The 14,428-nt window shown below is 40.9% G+C and overlaps 1 protein-coding gene across 5 annotated transcripts in view; it reads left to right on the forward strand.

Annotated features, from left to right (window-relative positions):
* The window catches only part of Ebf1 (EBF transcription factor 1), a 387,719-nt gene that overhangs the window by 340,381 nt on the left and 32,910 nt on the right, over positions 1-14,428 (forward strand). The window lies entirely within an intron of this gene.

Here is a 14,428-nt window from a genome sequence, read left to right on the forward strand (position 1 = left end):
TTGTAAGTATCCGCTACCATACCTGTCTAGATGGCATACATTAAGGCTGAAAACACTGATGTAACTGGTGCGGCCCTTTACCCACTTGGGATAAAAGGGACACTGGAAATCATTCCTGTGGCTCTGGGGACTCCTTCAGATCATTCCTAAGACCTGAATGAAGGTCTTCCTTTAAACATAATATTTTATTTATCTATTCATAGATGGTAATGCTTCTTCAGAAAGTTCATAGCCAGTCTTTATTAGCCATCAGTGTACAAGAATTCCTATTCAAGTGGTGATTCGAGTTTACATCATTTAAGGTTGTATTGTGAACAACTGACCTGCCAATACTCTATCTTGACTCTTCTCCTGTACCACCCTTCTATATAGTCTGTTCATGATACCTTAAAATCATTTATGATTCTTCCACAGGCTGATCCTTGAGCCATGAACGGAAAGTTACATAACACAGGCAATCACCAAAGCAAAATTAGTAATCAGTCTTGATACCTTAAGGTATGAGCCGTTCTATGCCATCCTTAAAAGTTATTGGCACAATGCTAGTTGGGTTTTAACACCTTGATAACCAGAGAGAGGATCTCAGCCTCAGTGAGGTCTTGGTTTCTACTGTGACTTACCATGGCACTTGCTCAAGATCAACAACAGACGGTACTCTGTCCTTCACCTCTTTCTGAGTAGTCTGGTTCGTGCTCAAGCACCTCCTATCAATCCCTTCTTCTTTCTACATCTTAGAGAACAAGTTATATCCACATTGTGATTTCTCATCCAAGCAGTTTCTGGACCGTTTTCCTTTGGGGTCGAGTGAGAATCTGAAAGTCTTTATATCAGGGACTTAGTGAGAGCTCTGGCCTCTCTGGCTCTTAAGGCTTGATACTGGCATTAATGGGACAAGTTCACTATTATTATCTTTAAGTAGATATAGGATACCAATGGTCTTCTGTTCTGCCTACTTGGCTCAGGTATGAGAGTTCAAACCTTCCCTTTTTGCTGAAGGTCAAGACCAGTGTCAAATTTACAGCAAACCCACTTACTGTGCTTGGCATTGCCTTTGGACTTTTATCACCACAGTAGGTATAACCTGACCAACGAGTAATTACACCATTATTTTTTATGTGTTGCTTTATTGCTTGCTTTTCAAAATTGGTTTTCAGCATCTCATGAGGGGTTATTGCGGAAGTGGCCCCATACCCATTGCCCACACAGTAACTATTACTCCAAAACCAGTGAATTGCTTAACTAAACACCTATTGATTAGCATACACCAGGGACCAGTATTAAGACCACCAAGGTCCAAAGTGGAAATTAAATTCTGGTTACATGTACATTACTTTTGTTAATATGTTGTGTCAAGAAGGCTTTATTCCTTCATGGATCCCAAGAACCAGTATAGGACAGGTAGAAGAAGTTACCAGGATGAGTCAAGTGTACATCTTTCTATTTCATAAAAGACAGAAATCAAGGATGGGAGAAGAAAAAAAATCATGAATCATAGGAATATCCTGTCTTTACCCACATAATACTGAGAGAGTTTATATGATGTAAAGGTGAATTTTAGACTCAACACCACAGCTGTTTGTGATAGACAGCAGAGCTTTTACCTTGTAGCATTAAGGATGGAGGTGATGCTGGGTATAACATCAAGATCCAGATGATAGTGACACATTGGTAGGAAAAAAGAGGCAAGGACCAAGAGCCTGCTGGGCTCTTGTCCATAGGACTAGGATGCATGATCTTAGACAAAGTCCCTCTCCCCCATCCCCCTTCCTCTCATCACTCTTGGGATGAGCTAAGTTATGGATGTTCAGACCTTTGAGTTAGTAGCTAGAGGGGGAGACAGAATAAAACCTGAGTTTTAGGAGTGAAACAGTTCCCAGGCATTCTCATTTGTGCTGGCCATACACATTAGCCATGTGAGAATGGTCCAAGCTCTCCAAATGTGTGAGGTGCTGTGGATGGAGCCTTCACTTGCAGCTCCCCATTTGATTTTAGTGCTGTTGTTCTATCTTGGTATTCCTCTACCAAAAACCAAGACAGTCTTTTGCTCTTTGTTTCTAAACTTTCTGGAACAAGACACAGCTAGATATGAGTCCAGGCATCATCACTGACCAGCCATGTGGCTTCTGGGAATGACATTCTTTGAGCCTTTCCTGTCCACAGTGCATAGTGCTTTCTCTAAAACCCATCTGCCTTTGACTCTCAGGATCACCTTTTTGAAATAGAGATTTTCTCACTGCTCCCTATACACGGAGGAGTTACATAGCTCCTGTTGCCTCCCCAATAAAGTTCCTGGCAAGGCACTTGGGGTCAAGTTCTGCTATAGGGTTAATCTTTAGCACCCCACTACCAACACATAAGCTATGCTCTCCCCAGATTGCAATGCCCACCCTTGTTTGAGTGCATCCCCCTCGTGTCTCTCTTCTTTGGCACATGGTATACATCCCCTACCTATTTTTAGTTGAGAACTCCTATTCTTTCTCTCATATCCAGCTCAAAGACACTCTCTTTGCAAAGTGTTTCCTCCCCATGGTAGAGAGTTGTTGTTGTTGTTGTTGTCGTTGTCATTGTTGTCATCGTCGTCACGTGCAGTGGACTATCAGTACATCAGTTCCGGGCTGACTGTTCAGCAGACTTTTGGACAGCTGTTCCCTATCAGGTCTCAGAGTTAGGCATCCCAGGGTGTAGTGTGGCATACCGCACCAAACTCATCTAGATTGCCGAGACCTTTCCTTCTCTCCTTCCTCTTCCACACAAGGCTAACCTGATGTACACCTTCCTTTCTTTCACTGAATTAAACCATCCAAGAACACCCTAGGTCCTGAAATTTTCCCATCTAAGAATGCTGTCTCCTACCTATTTTCCCCATTGCCGGTTCCCACAATTTGTATCCATTTCAAGATGTTTTTGTTTTTATTTTCTTTGTATTCTTGTTTTGCTTGTGCATGTGTACATGTACCACATCTGTGTTTTGGCGCCCGTGAAACCAGAAAAGGTGGTGGATCCCTTATAACTGGGGTTAAGGGTGGTGTGGACCACCATGTTGGGGCCACGAACTGAACCCACAGCCTCTGTAAGAGTAGTAAGCGCTTTTGGCATCTGAGCCATCTGTCAGATGGGGCTTGAAATAGTTGTATCTGAGTTCAGACGGAACAGTGTTTTAGGGAAATGGATGAGAATCGGTGGGGGTGGGATTTTTTTGAAATGGGACTCCAAGTTAGTGTAATGGAAGGAGAGAGGCTGAGCTACAGGGATAAGCAATCCTTAGGGCTTTCCCGGAGTCTAACACCCTTGAGTCATGACATTTACCACATTGTTTTAGAGTTCTGTTTGTGTCTGCCTATCTCTGGAGTAGCTTGCAACTGAAGTATGTGTAAATGAATGTAATTAACTCATTACCGACCACCATCCTTTATTTCTAGGCTATGGCAAGCATTTTATGCACGGTAATAAAAAGCATCCATTGATAATTCTGTCTCAAACATTGGACAAAGTGTACATCCTGCTTTTTGCACTGTGGACAGGAAAGGCTCAAAGAATGTCATTCCCAGAAGCCACATGGCTGGTCAGTGATGATGCCTGGATTCATATCTAGCTGTGTCTTGTTCCAGAAAGCTTAGAACAAAGAGCAAAAGACTGTCTTGGTTTTTGGCTACTACTCATACAGAGTCTGGTGACGTGGGCTTCATGGGACATGTGGAGTTTTAAAATAAAAGAGAGAGAGAGACTAGAAAAGATGGCAAGTGGAAGAGTAAGTGAAGAGTAAGAAATGATTAGCAAGATCTCAGAGGCCAGAACTAATAAAAAATATTCTGGAAGCCCCTCATTTGTCCTAACTCTCTGTTCTACCAAACATGCTGAGGGGAGGTTGCCTGGACTTGTCTCTGCCCTTTCATTTATAATTCTGTGGCTTGAGGATATCCACATCCCTAAGTCTCAGCTTTCTTCTCTGTATAATGGGAATAATTTATGATTCCTTCTTTACAAGGTTGTTGGGAAGGTTAGATAGGTTAATCCACAAAAATATTTGCTGTTTTATAAATACACAGGGTTTCTATTAGCTGCTGCTGTTAACAACAACATCGATGATGATAAGAAAAAGGCTGTAGGTCACACATCAGTGAGAGTGCTAGGATCTTGCAGCATCTCAGCATTTAAACAGGTGCATGATCCTGTTTGGACCTATGTTTTTCACAACCTCATGCACTATGGTGTGCCTGTATCCTCACAGGAATTTTATAGGACATTTTTGGTGTGAAGGAAGCCTGGCACTGCACGCCTGTCAGGCATCACACAAACCGCTAGTCCAAGGTCACTCACAGTTCAATGCTAAACTACATTATATTCCTTGGGAAGTTGTTCTAGCTTTGTACGATTGGGTTGTTACTGGTGATTATAGCCAAATACCTGTACCAAACTGTATGTGGTGACATACGTACACAATTTCAACTGAGGCGTGGAGCATGTCAACTTTGAAGCCAGTCTGGGCTACTTAGATTCTGCCACAGAAAACCCAAACCAAGGACAAACTATTAGAAACTTTATTATTCCTTTTTTTTTTTTTTCAATCTTTGTGGATTTTTGTTGGTATGCTTAAAACAGCTGCTAGTTTAGGTCAGACACAGTCACTGTCAGATGTAAGAGCACAGCGATCAGGATGGATGTTTCTTTTGGCTAAGGAGAACTTTGAAAGGATTACTAAGATGACCACAGTCCTGTAAACAGAGAAGCTCTGAGGAGCCCTGGCTTAACAGCACTGTGTTCAGGCACTGTGAGAATGTCAAGGCCGAAAGAAAGCATCCGAAGTAATGTTCAGGCAGAAGAAGCGGCTGCGGCTGTTTCAGGATGGTGATGTGTAGTGCCAGCAATCACCCTCTGAGTGGACTCTGGAGTAGACCGAGTTCCCTTATGTCTTTTCTCTGTGATATTTAAGTTGGATGTGAGGTGGGTAGAAACGTCTAGACTTCTCTGCAAGGCCCCTGTAGCCTTCTATATGACAACTATGTTACGTGTGCTTCTTAACTTCATTTAAACATTACCAAGTAACTGCTAATCATCTCCTGCCTCCAGTTAGTAGCCCTTCCCTGCCTCATCAGGGGCGTGGCCATGATATTTAGAGTCCCCTTTACCTTACTTTTCTTGGGATTGTTTTGTTGCCGCTCTGACGGTTTGCCCGCCTCTGCTGGACTGTCTCCATCCAACAATACTGGTTTCGAGGAAATGGCTCTGTGAACAGGTTTGTGAATTATCTCAGAAAACTGTAATGGTAACACTCACCAAGTCCTCAATACTGAACTCTATGCTTGGTTAGCAGCAAGGCTTGGAAAGGAGTTTAAGTCTGCCCTCTGACTTGGAGCTGTCCCCTGCTGAGAGCCACACATTGCTGGTGGCTTATTCTCCGAGAGTAATAAGTATTGTTGTTTAGCAATTGTGCTGTTGGAATTCAGCTCCACTATGTCTGACAGTATTTATCTAAAATACTTTCCTGGTGCGTGTTCAAGTTCCAGTAAACCGTGTCTTATTGTGCGACCTTTTCATTTTCCTTTGAAAAGGGATCAGCTCGTCAGATAAAAGCTACAAGCCCGAGTACAGGAAAAACGCGTGCTCAGAAAATCCAAGCATGATTGAAAACAAGATGTGTTAAATCAATGCGGTTTATCGCCTGCCTATTCCCAGCAATTGCGTCCTAAGCTCATTGCGAACACACGCAGGATGATGAAAGTCCAGTGTCACAGAACTCGCTGGGGTGGGGACAGAAGAAAACATGTTTATCAGACAGGCTGGGTGATTTTACACTCTTGATAACAGTTATTGTCAAAACTCTCTGGGAAGAAATCTGAGGAACAATTATAGAGGTAATATTGCTCTTGATATATCAGAAGATCCGCCAGGAGAGAATTATGGATTTATCCTTAAGAAAGAAAGACCGAGTGTGCTGGCCTTCACTCCTTAAACACCACCATCCATTACACACTGAAAATCAGCCTTCTCTTTACCCTTAAAGGAACAAATCTGTCTTTAAAACTTAATCATAAATGATCCAGATTTTTTCTAATCCAAAGTAAAAAGATTGAGAGGCCATAAAATAGAGGGAGATATAGATCTATAAAACTATGACAATTTAGCTTCGGTTTGCTGGAGGGAATTAATTTTAATTTTATACTTGAATCAAATTTAGAAATCGAAATGAAGGCCCACAGAAGGCCAAACGGATCATAGACCACCACACAGACTGGCAGGGTGGCTTTTCCCCTCAGCTTTGTTACAATTAGAGAACACCACAGTTTCCCTCTAGTCCTCACGGGTTTGTCGGCTTCCTGGTTTGGATGGAATATAACCCTCCAGAGAGCAGAGGGGGGTCTGCATGTGAGGACACGCCACTCAGCAAGGACCTTCTAGAAAATTCTAGGTAGTCGTGATATGAGATAGATCAGCCCAGTGGATCATCACAGCATTACGAATCTCGTTCTCAAAAGTCAAACAGCCCTTAAAGCTCTCCACGAGCTGTGGCTACAAGGAAAACTTGTTGTGCTTGTCTAATTGTCAGCTTGACACAACATACAGTCACCTGGGAAGACAGTCTCCGTGGAGATATTGTCTATCTCAGGTTGACTTCTGAAGGGTTGTTTTGATTGCTTGATTGAGGCGGGTTGAAAGACCCACACTAAAATGTTGGCCTGGGTAGGGTTCAGGACTGTTTAAGAGCGGAGAGAGCTAGTTGAGATGGAACAAGGAAGCAAAACCAAACCAACACACCGGGAATCCGTAGCTTTCTCAGGCTCTGCCGGTGGAGGTGACGCTTTGAGTTTCTGCCATGAGTTCCCCACAGTGGCAGAACTATGCACTGAATAAGTCCTCTCCTTCCTTGCGTTCCTTTCTTCACACAGTGTCTCATTGCAGCAACAGAACGGAAATCAGGGCATTGGTGGGGCAGAAGACAAAGTTTCCTGATGAATGTGGAGGCAAGTTTAAGGTACATTCTATCTGCTGGTGGAATGAACTTAAAGAAATCAGACCAAGACTTGTTCTTCTGGATGAAGTTGAGATTCTGGGCACAAAGACGGCTAGTATCAGAGGCAGAGATTAACGTGCAGGGGAGTTGATTGGAGAATAAGACTTCTCCATATGCTATAGATTCATCAGTAATAAAGAGTAATCTCAGAAGGTCAAGCAAATCTCTGCACAAACCACGAAATCTTACAAGTCTCCTTCTAGACTAACTTATACTACTAAATGCCTCAATTCCCCATGTTTGAAAGGGGTACTGATTTTTAGCATTTATGTTAAGGGGGGTATTGCAGATGTTCATGATACCGTATCTGATGAATAGCACTTTGATTTTTCCTGGGAAAAGAGTCTTCTCCCATGAATTTGGGCTGTGTTTGAAATGGCATCTCTATACAGGACTGTTGTGATCACTAACATCTCTGAAAAGTCTCCAGAGGTCCTGGTAGCTTAGAGAAAACGGAGTTTGAGATGTGAAACCTAAAAACACTAGTCTTCTTTTGAAGAGACCTTTAAAAGTCACTTGCTGAAGTATAAACTGATATAAATGTACTGCAGGTTAATGAGGAAATGTGTGCACACAGGGATTCAAGGGGCCCATATCCCTTCACCCAGGAATTTATTCCAAGTGTTGGTCATTATAGCTCTCCTTACATCAATGAGCATTTTTGGGGGCAGGGGGAAGTCCACATGTTTGTTAATAGGGCATTTGATAGACAATTATGGCCATTTGCTTAATATTATTGTTAAAAAACATTTGTTAAAATGAGGTGGGTGTAATTAAACATTTAATCTGTATTCATACAAGACAACATTGAGATGATATATGAAAACATCCATAACCCTAAGATTGGAATGGTGCTTCTTCCTTTGGGGGTGTTATGAGGCTCTCCCTCCTCTTGTGGCTTAAAATGTTTTCTAGAATTGGGGTGCATTCCTTCTGGATTTAGAAATACAGTAAAACCATTTCATCTCAGAAAACAAAAAAAAGGAGTTCACCTCCCTCCTTTCTTCCTCAACCTGATGTTCCTGCTCCCTGAAGAGTTATTAATTTCCAACCACACACAAGCCCTTTGCATTTCAGTAAACCCCTCAGACCTCAGTCACCGTCAGCTCTCTCGGCTTCTTGAGTTTCTGTCTATGTGATTTCTGTTTGCATCACGCATTCTCTTGGTTACTACTCTTTATAAAAATGGCTGACCCATACCAGTCACCCCACACCTCTGATTATGAAATTATTCTTCTGCTTCATTTTTTCAATCTCAAAGTTGTTACCATAAAAGACATTCATACACTACAAATATTTTAGGACATACTCAAAGGTGAATCTGAATTTCCTTTCCATCTCCTACTGATTAATTTTTCCTATGTTGATTTCATCTTGATACCTTTGTGGTTGAAATCTGTAGCCTTCCATTGTCCAGTGAGCCAGCTTTGGAAGCTCCTATGAGCCTCTCTGGATCCCACGGCAGGATCACCAGGGTATGAAAGCCTTTCTTACTGAGAAGACTGGCTGACTTGCAAGAGGTTTGCTAGCAGTTATCCCAGGGGCTGTTTCTGGTCCACAGATAAGCTGACCCAGCAGGGGACTTGTTCTTCCAATGTCTAGGCAGGTAATGAAACACCCCAAAGGCTGGAAGTGTAACCAGTTGTTCCATTTACACTGTTTGTAGCTCTTGTTTGGGCTGTTCTGACGATTTTTTTTTCCCCATTAGTATATTTTAGAGTCACTCTTAAAGATAGCTTTTCGAAGATAACTTGCTGTTTTATTGTTTACCTCTAGTTGTTAATTTAGTGACTGAGGGAAAAATGGGGCCATTATGGAACAAAAAGGCTCTGCCTGGCGTATAAGTAATAACTCTCCTACCCAGAATGGATCTGCCTGGAAGGGAAATGCTTGGCCGTTACTCCTTTAGTTCAAATATAGAGTAGTCACCAGGGAAGCTGGGAGACCCAGGTGCTACTTTTAACATTGCCTCTGCTATGAGGTTTTATTTATTACTTGGCATGAAGTCTACATATTTGTTTGGACATTAAATGGCAATAGAATATAAATATTACCTTCTTAATATTTGCATTTCTTTTTTATTTCCAGTCAAAATGACATCATGTCACACGACCATTAAAAAAGAGGAAATTAAAACCCCAGAAATATGTTGAAACCCCTTTGCGAGTTACTGAGCTCTGAAAGCCACTCACTCCATGAGCTGTGGTCCCGAGTGGCATCCACAGTACTTCCCAGGTGTGGTGGGGACACAGCACTTCCCAGGTGTGGTGGGGACACAGTACTTCCCAGGTGTGGTGGGGACACAGTGCTCCAGTCCCATCTCCATTGTTTCCAGGAGCTAAGTAATGTTCTAGAAGCTAAAAGATGACAGAGAAGGAGTGATTACTTTAAAAGGGAACTCAAAAAAGCAAAGAGAAAAAAAAAATTCTCACAACTGGGGATGCACCATGTAGGATTTAACCAGTAAACATCTTTCAAGATAATTACTTACTTGATTTATTTATGAAGTGGATTTTTAAAAAAAAAAAACACCCACATATTCATTTGACCAGAATTGATTCATTACCAGATGTTTTACTGTATAGACTCCAATTGCCATATATATGTACATTTTCTCAGCCTATAGTGGACACTGCAGCAATAGTTCTGTACAGTGGGAGCTCTGCTGTTTGGAAGCACCTAACGTGATGCTCACTAGGAGAAAGGCCTCATAAAGAAGTCAGAAATGGGAGGTACAGGGTTCCTTTGAAAGAGCTGATGAGTCTGAGAAGAAACCTGAAGGCATTGTAAAAGCCCCAGTGCAGGCAGGAGAGAGAGTACGGTATTATTAACTATTTAATTAGCTGCATTTTTCTTTTTCTTTTTCATTTTCATTTTCTTTTTTTTTTTCCCAAAAGAAATAGCTTTGCTGCATATGAAGTGAGAACCTTGGTTGTAGAGTGCTCTTCCTTCTAGTGCCCATCCACACATCACGGCCTGCATGTGAGGCTCCTCTGACAGCCTAGGCATTGCCTTCACCCTGCAGCTGAAGGTCCCAATTAGACCTCTTGAATTTGCCTTTGTGTGTTTGCAAGAAAGTTTCAGACTTTTCTTAGCATGCCGCACACAGCTCCACGACGACACACATAATCAAGGAATGCACACCTACTAGAACAGTGGTTCTCAACCTCCTAGCGCTTTGACCCTTTAATATAGCACCTCATGTTGTGGGGACCTCCAACCATAAAGTTATTTTGTGGCTACTTCATAACTGTAATTTTTCTACTGTTATGAACTGTATTGTTAGTATCTGATGTCTGATAGAATATCTGATAGGTAATCCCTGTCATTGGACTTCAAAAAGGGTCGTGTCACACACCTGAGAACTGCTATACTAGAAAACAAGTTTGCAGAGGTGGGCGGAAAACACCTCAACTCAATCATGTTTTACCGGGAACCTGGTTCCCTCTGTGTCATCTTTCATAAGTAGTCCACGGTGGTGACTATGAGGAAGGCAAGGTGTAGACTTTGGAATAAGAGGGTAACCTTAAATAAGAGAGACTTCACTGACTCTAAAACCAAAGTTCTTCATCTGTCCTTCTGGGTTGTATGCTCTTGATAGAAGTTTGCTTATAAAGGCTGAAAATGTTCCACAAACATCTAATTCCTACAAATGAGTTTGGTCATCGATGCAAATAAATAATGACTGGAAACCTCTTTCTTTTAGCACTTTAAAAAAATGTATCCACCAGTTCCATTTTATTCAGAGGGTGTAAGGATTGAGCCATTTCTGTTTGGGACAAGGGATGTTTTTTCTCTAAGCCTGTGATCCTTCTATTTTGCTATTCTCCTTACCTGATTTTGGGGTGACAGCATCTGCCACCCTTGTCAGAGTGGGGTTGAGATGCTTGGAAGCAAGGTAGAGGGACCACTTCTCTAGTGCCAGCCTATGCACTGATGCTCACAGCTTCCTGTTTTTCCTCTTTCAACTTAAGTTGTCCATGCCTCTTTATACGGTTAATTACGCTCAATTAAGCTGCTTTGTTTTTTTCTTTCTCTACTGGATTCTTGGAATTGTCCCAAGTGTGAGGGGGAACAATTGATTAGTCCTATTTCTGCCACAGGCCCTGAGCTTTGCACTTGAGTACAGTGAGGTCACTTTGTTGAAGAATTAACTTTATATTGCGTTCTTGCAGGGTAGATACACGTCCCTGAGGTACCACTACCCCTGCTGATGAAATAAATATGCCTTCTTTATGATTCTCCCCCATTACCCTTTCTGTTGATTTTCTGAGAGTTTATGAATAGTCACATATTTATACAACTGGGCAAAAGTGTACTACTTATTTTTCTTATGGTCCGTAATAATCCATGCAAGGTTATTAAAGTGTACAGAGACTCCTTTTAATGCATAGCTTCTTATGTCATTACTTTATACAAGCAGGTCAGATTCCATCTCAGCAACAGTCTACTTGCTCTTAACCTTTTTCTCTGATTATAAAAATAATACATGCTTATTGTGCAGGGGGCAAAAATGAAAACAGAAAAAGTGTGGGTCAAAGACAAGGAAAAAAACTTCTCAGGAACCATGAGTTTCAGGAACAACTAATATTTGTCAGTCTGTGTACAGACAGTGTTGGTTATTATGCACATAGGTATGTAGGTAGATTCATTCATCCATCCATTCATTCATTCATTCATTCATTCAAAAGTCATCACATTAGTGTCTAGAGACACTGCCTGGTGTCTAAGAGCACTTGATGCTCTTGCAGAGGATCCAGATTTGGTCCCCAGCATGTTCATGGTGGCCCATAACCACTTGTAAGTCAAGTACCAGTAGATCCAGTGCCCCTTTTGAGTTCCTTGTGTCCTAGACACATATCCTACATGCAGTACTCACATATACACATTTTAAAAATGTGAATCTTGCAATATCACCATATTAGATACATACCCTTGTAGTCTTTTTAACCTAGCACTAGAAATGTCCTTAAGTTGGCGTTTGTCATACGACATTGATTCTGAGACTGGGAAATGTTTACTTCTGTAGAATTCTCTGCACTTTCTGCTTTGCACATTGAACTCAGTTCCATTTCCTCTTCCCAAATAGTTAATCTCTTTTCTGTGGAGAGAGTTGTGTATGTTTTAAGACCTGACAAAACTATTGATCCTTATTAACAAATCTCTCTCACACATGAATTTTTCCCCCTACTCAGCACATACAGAGAAGTCAGCAGGCTCCATTGAGTTTGGAATAGTATGCCTTGTCTTGCATGGTTTTATTGTTAACACGCTCCACAGTGCCAGACCATTCCATTGTAACATTCAATACTGGAATACAGAGTATAGTTCAGTGTACTTGACAAATGCAAGCAGGGAGCCAGTCCTAAAGACATAAGAAGAAAGTAGGAAACCTCACTATTTGAAATACCTCCTCTGTCATGGATTATGTTCTCAGCGTAGATGCTTATTTTTGTTTGAGTAATAAGTTTAATATGTCTAATCCAATTACTCCTCATGGCAACAGAATGACTTCTCAGCTCTTTTGCTATTAGTTCCATATGATATTTGAATTGATTCTTTTAATTGCTGATATTAAGTGTCAGTCATTCTACAGTGAGTTGGCCTTATAGCCAGAAAAATTATGTCTTCCGCCAACCCTAGTATAAAAGCTTTTCAATGAACAGTACGGCGTTTCTAGACACACTAGGAATTCATTATGCAAATAAGGAAATGGGTGGATCCACACCTCTCCTGTTATCTAGATTGAAAAGGTAAAAATTGTAGGATTTTTAATAATGTTTTCAGGGACTAAAGTGATACTCTTAACTGTGTAAAGGTACTGTTTATCATTAAACATTTTGCTGACAATTAGAATTATGGGTGGGGTAGAATGATCTATAACTTACCCTCCTTGCTCACTCCTGTCTCTCTGATGCATATCTTGATTAAATAACTTTTAATAACGAACACCATCTCTGCAGAAAGAGCTCCATGACTTTTTCTCTACAAGCCAATCTGAAGAAAGAATTTTTCTCAAAGGCTTAGAAAGAATCCGTAAAATGAAAGCAATAATAAATATTGTGCCTCAACTCATCTACTAGAGCAGAGAGATTCACTACACCTGGCTGTAGTTCTCACTAATTTCCATAGGAAAGATTCCACAGATTGAAAGTTTACTCTTTGTAGGGGTGGGGGAGGGGGCAATTACCTAAATCTCATACTTGCAAGAGTGATTATGTCATCCAAAATAAAAACGCAGCTCTACTAATAACCTCAACTGTCACTCTAGTTTGGGAGGGGGGAACTTTTAAATAAAGTTACTTGAAGTTCATTCTGCCTTAAAACACACAAGTGAAGGAAAAGTACTTCCCCTGATTTATGTGTCTTTGGGAGAAATAGTTATTGGCTTTTTACTAACCTATGTAAAACAATGTACTTTTGTAAATGGATTTCTGGCCACTTTATTCAGCTACCCCCACTTCTTACATAAAAAAAGTAAGCACTGTCAATCAAGGAATTTTAAGGTTTATTTCCTCTTTAGCAATGATTGATAGCCTTTTAGATTTACAAGTTGACAAGTTAAAGGGTTCTATTGGTATAATTATGCTCTAAATTCACAGTCTTTCAATTTAAATGTCCTTTTAAAACCAAGAGATTATCATACCTGTATTTTGAAAAGTGGGCCAGTCAGTTTGGGTTGGTATACAAATTGCTTCCATTAGCCTTGGGACCTATTTGAATTTAATACAGTTTTTTAAAGTTAGTACAAATCTTACTTTTAAAATTTAGGTTAATGGAAATGCATTTTAAGTAAAGAATGTGGCAACTTTTTTTTTTTTTTTTTTAAATGTATAGATAAAATGGTTGGGCTGCAGAGACTGTCGTTTTATTCAGCAAGGAAGAAAATATGCAGTGAAATGCCTTAGTTAAACTAGAAAAGAAAAGCAACTGTACAATAAAATAAAATAAATTCCTACTGCCTACTTATAGCTCTGGGTACTGGGACTATGGGTAGAGGAGGGTCTCGCCATCTTTCCTACCTTCTCAGACTAGATAGGCTCAAAATGGTTTGTAGGCTAGGAAGGAATTCTGAAAGCGATAGCATCGACTCTAGTTTCTATTTGGTCTAGCTTAAGGGAGTGTGTCCAATAGGGCACAATGAGGTCCATTGTCTCCGAATGTTATTATTACAGTTGGGTCGCAGGGTCTTTTAGTAAATCATTCTTAGAGACTCAGCTAGGCTACCCTAATACTGTACAGAGCTTGGTCTTTTTCAAATAATCTTGCCGTCTGTTGCTTAAGATGGGAGGGTTTTGAGTCAAGGGCATGTTTAGTGCTTGTCTCTGCAGATGCTCTCCATGGTTTGGGAAACAGGACTCTTACTCCACTCTGCCCACCACTATCTTCATTGCATAGAAAATGCTGAGATCTTAGACC

Source organism: Mus pahari, chromosome 14, assembly GCF_900095145.1.
Source record: "Mus pahari chromosome 14, PAHARI_EIJ_v1.1, whole genome shotgun sequence".
Taxonomy (NCBI): Eukaryota; Metazoa; Chordata; class Mammalia; order Rodentia; family Muridae; genus Mus; species Mus pahari.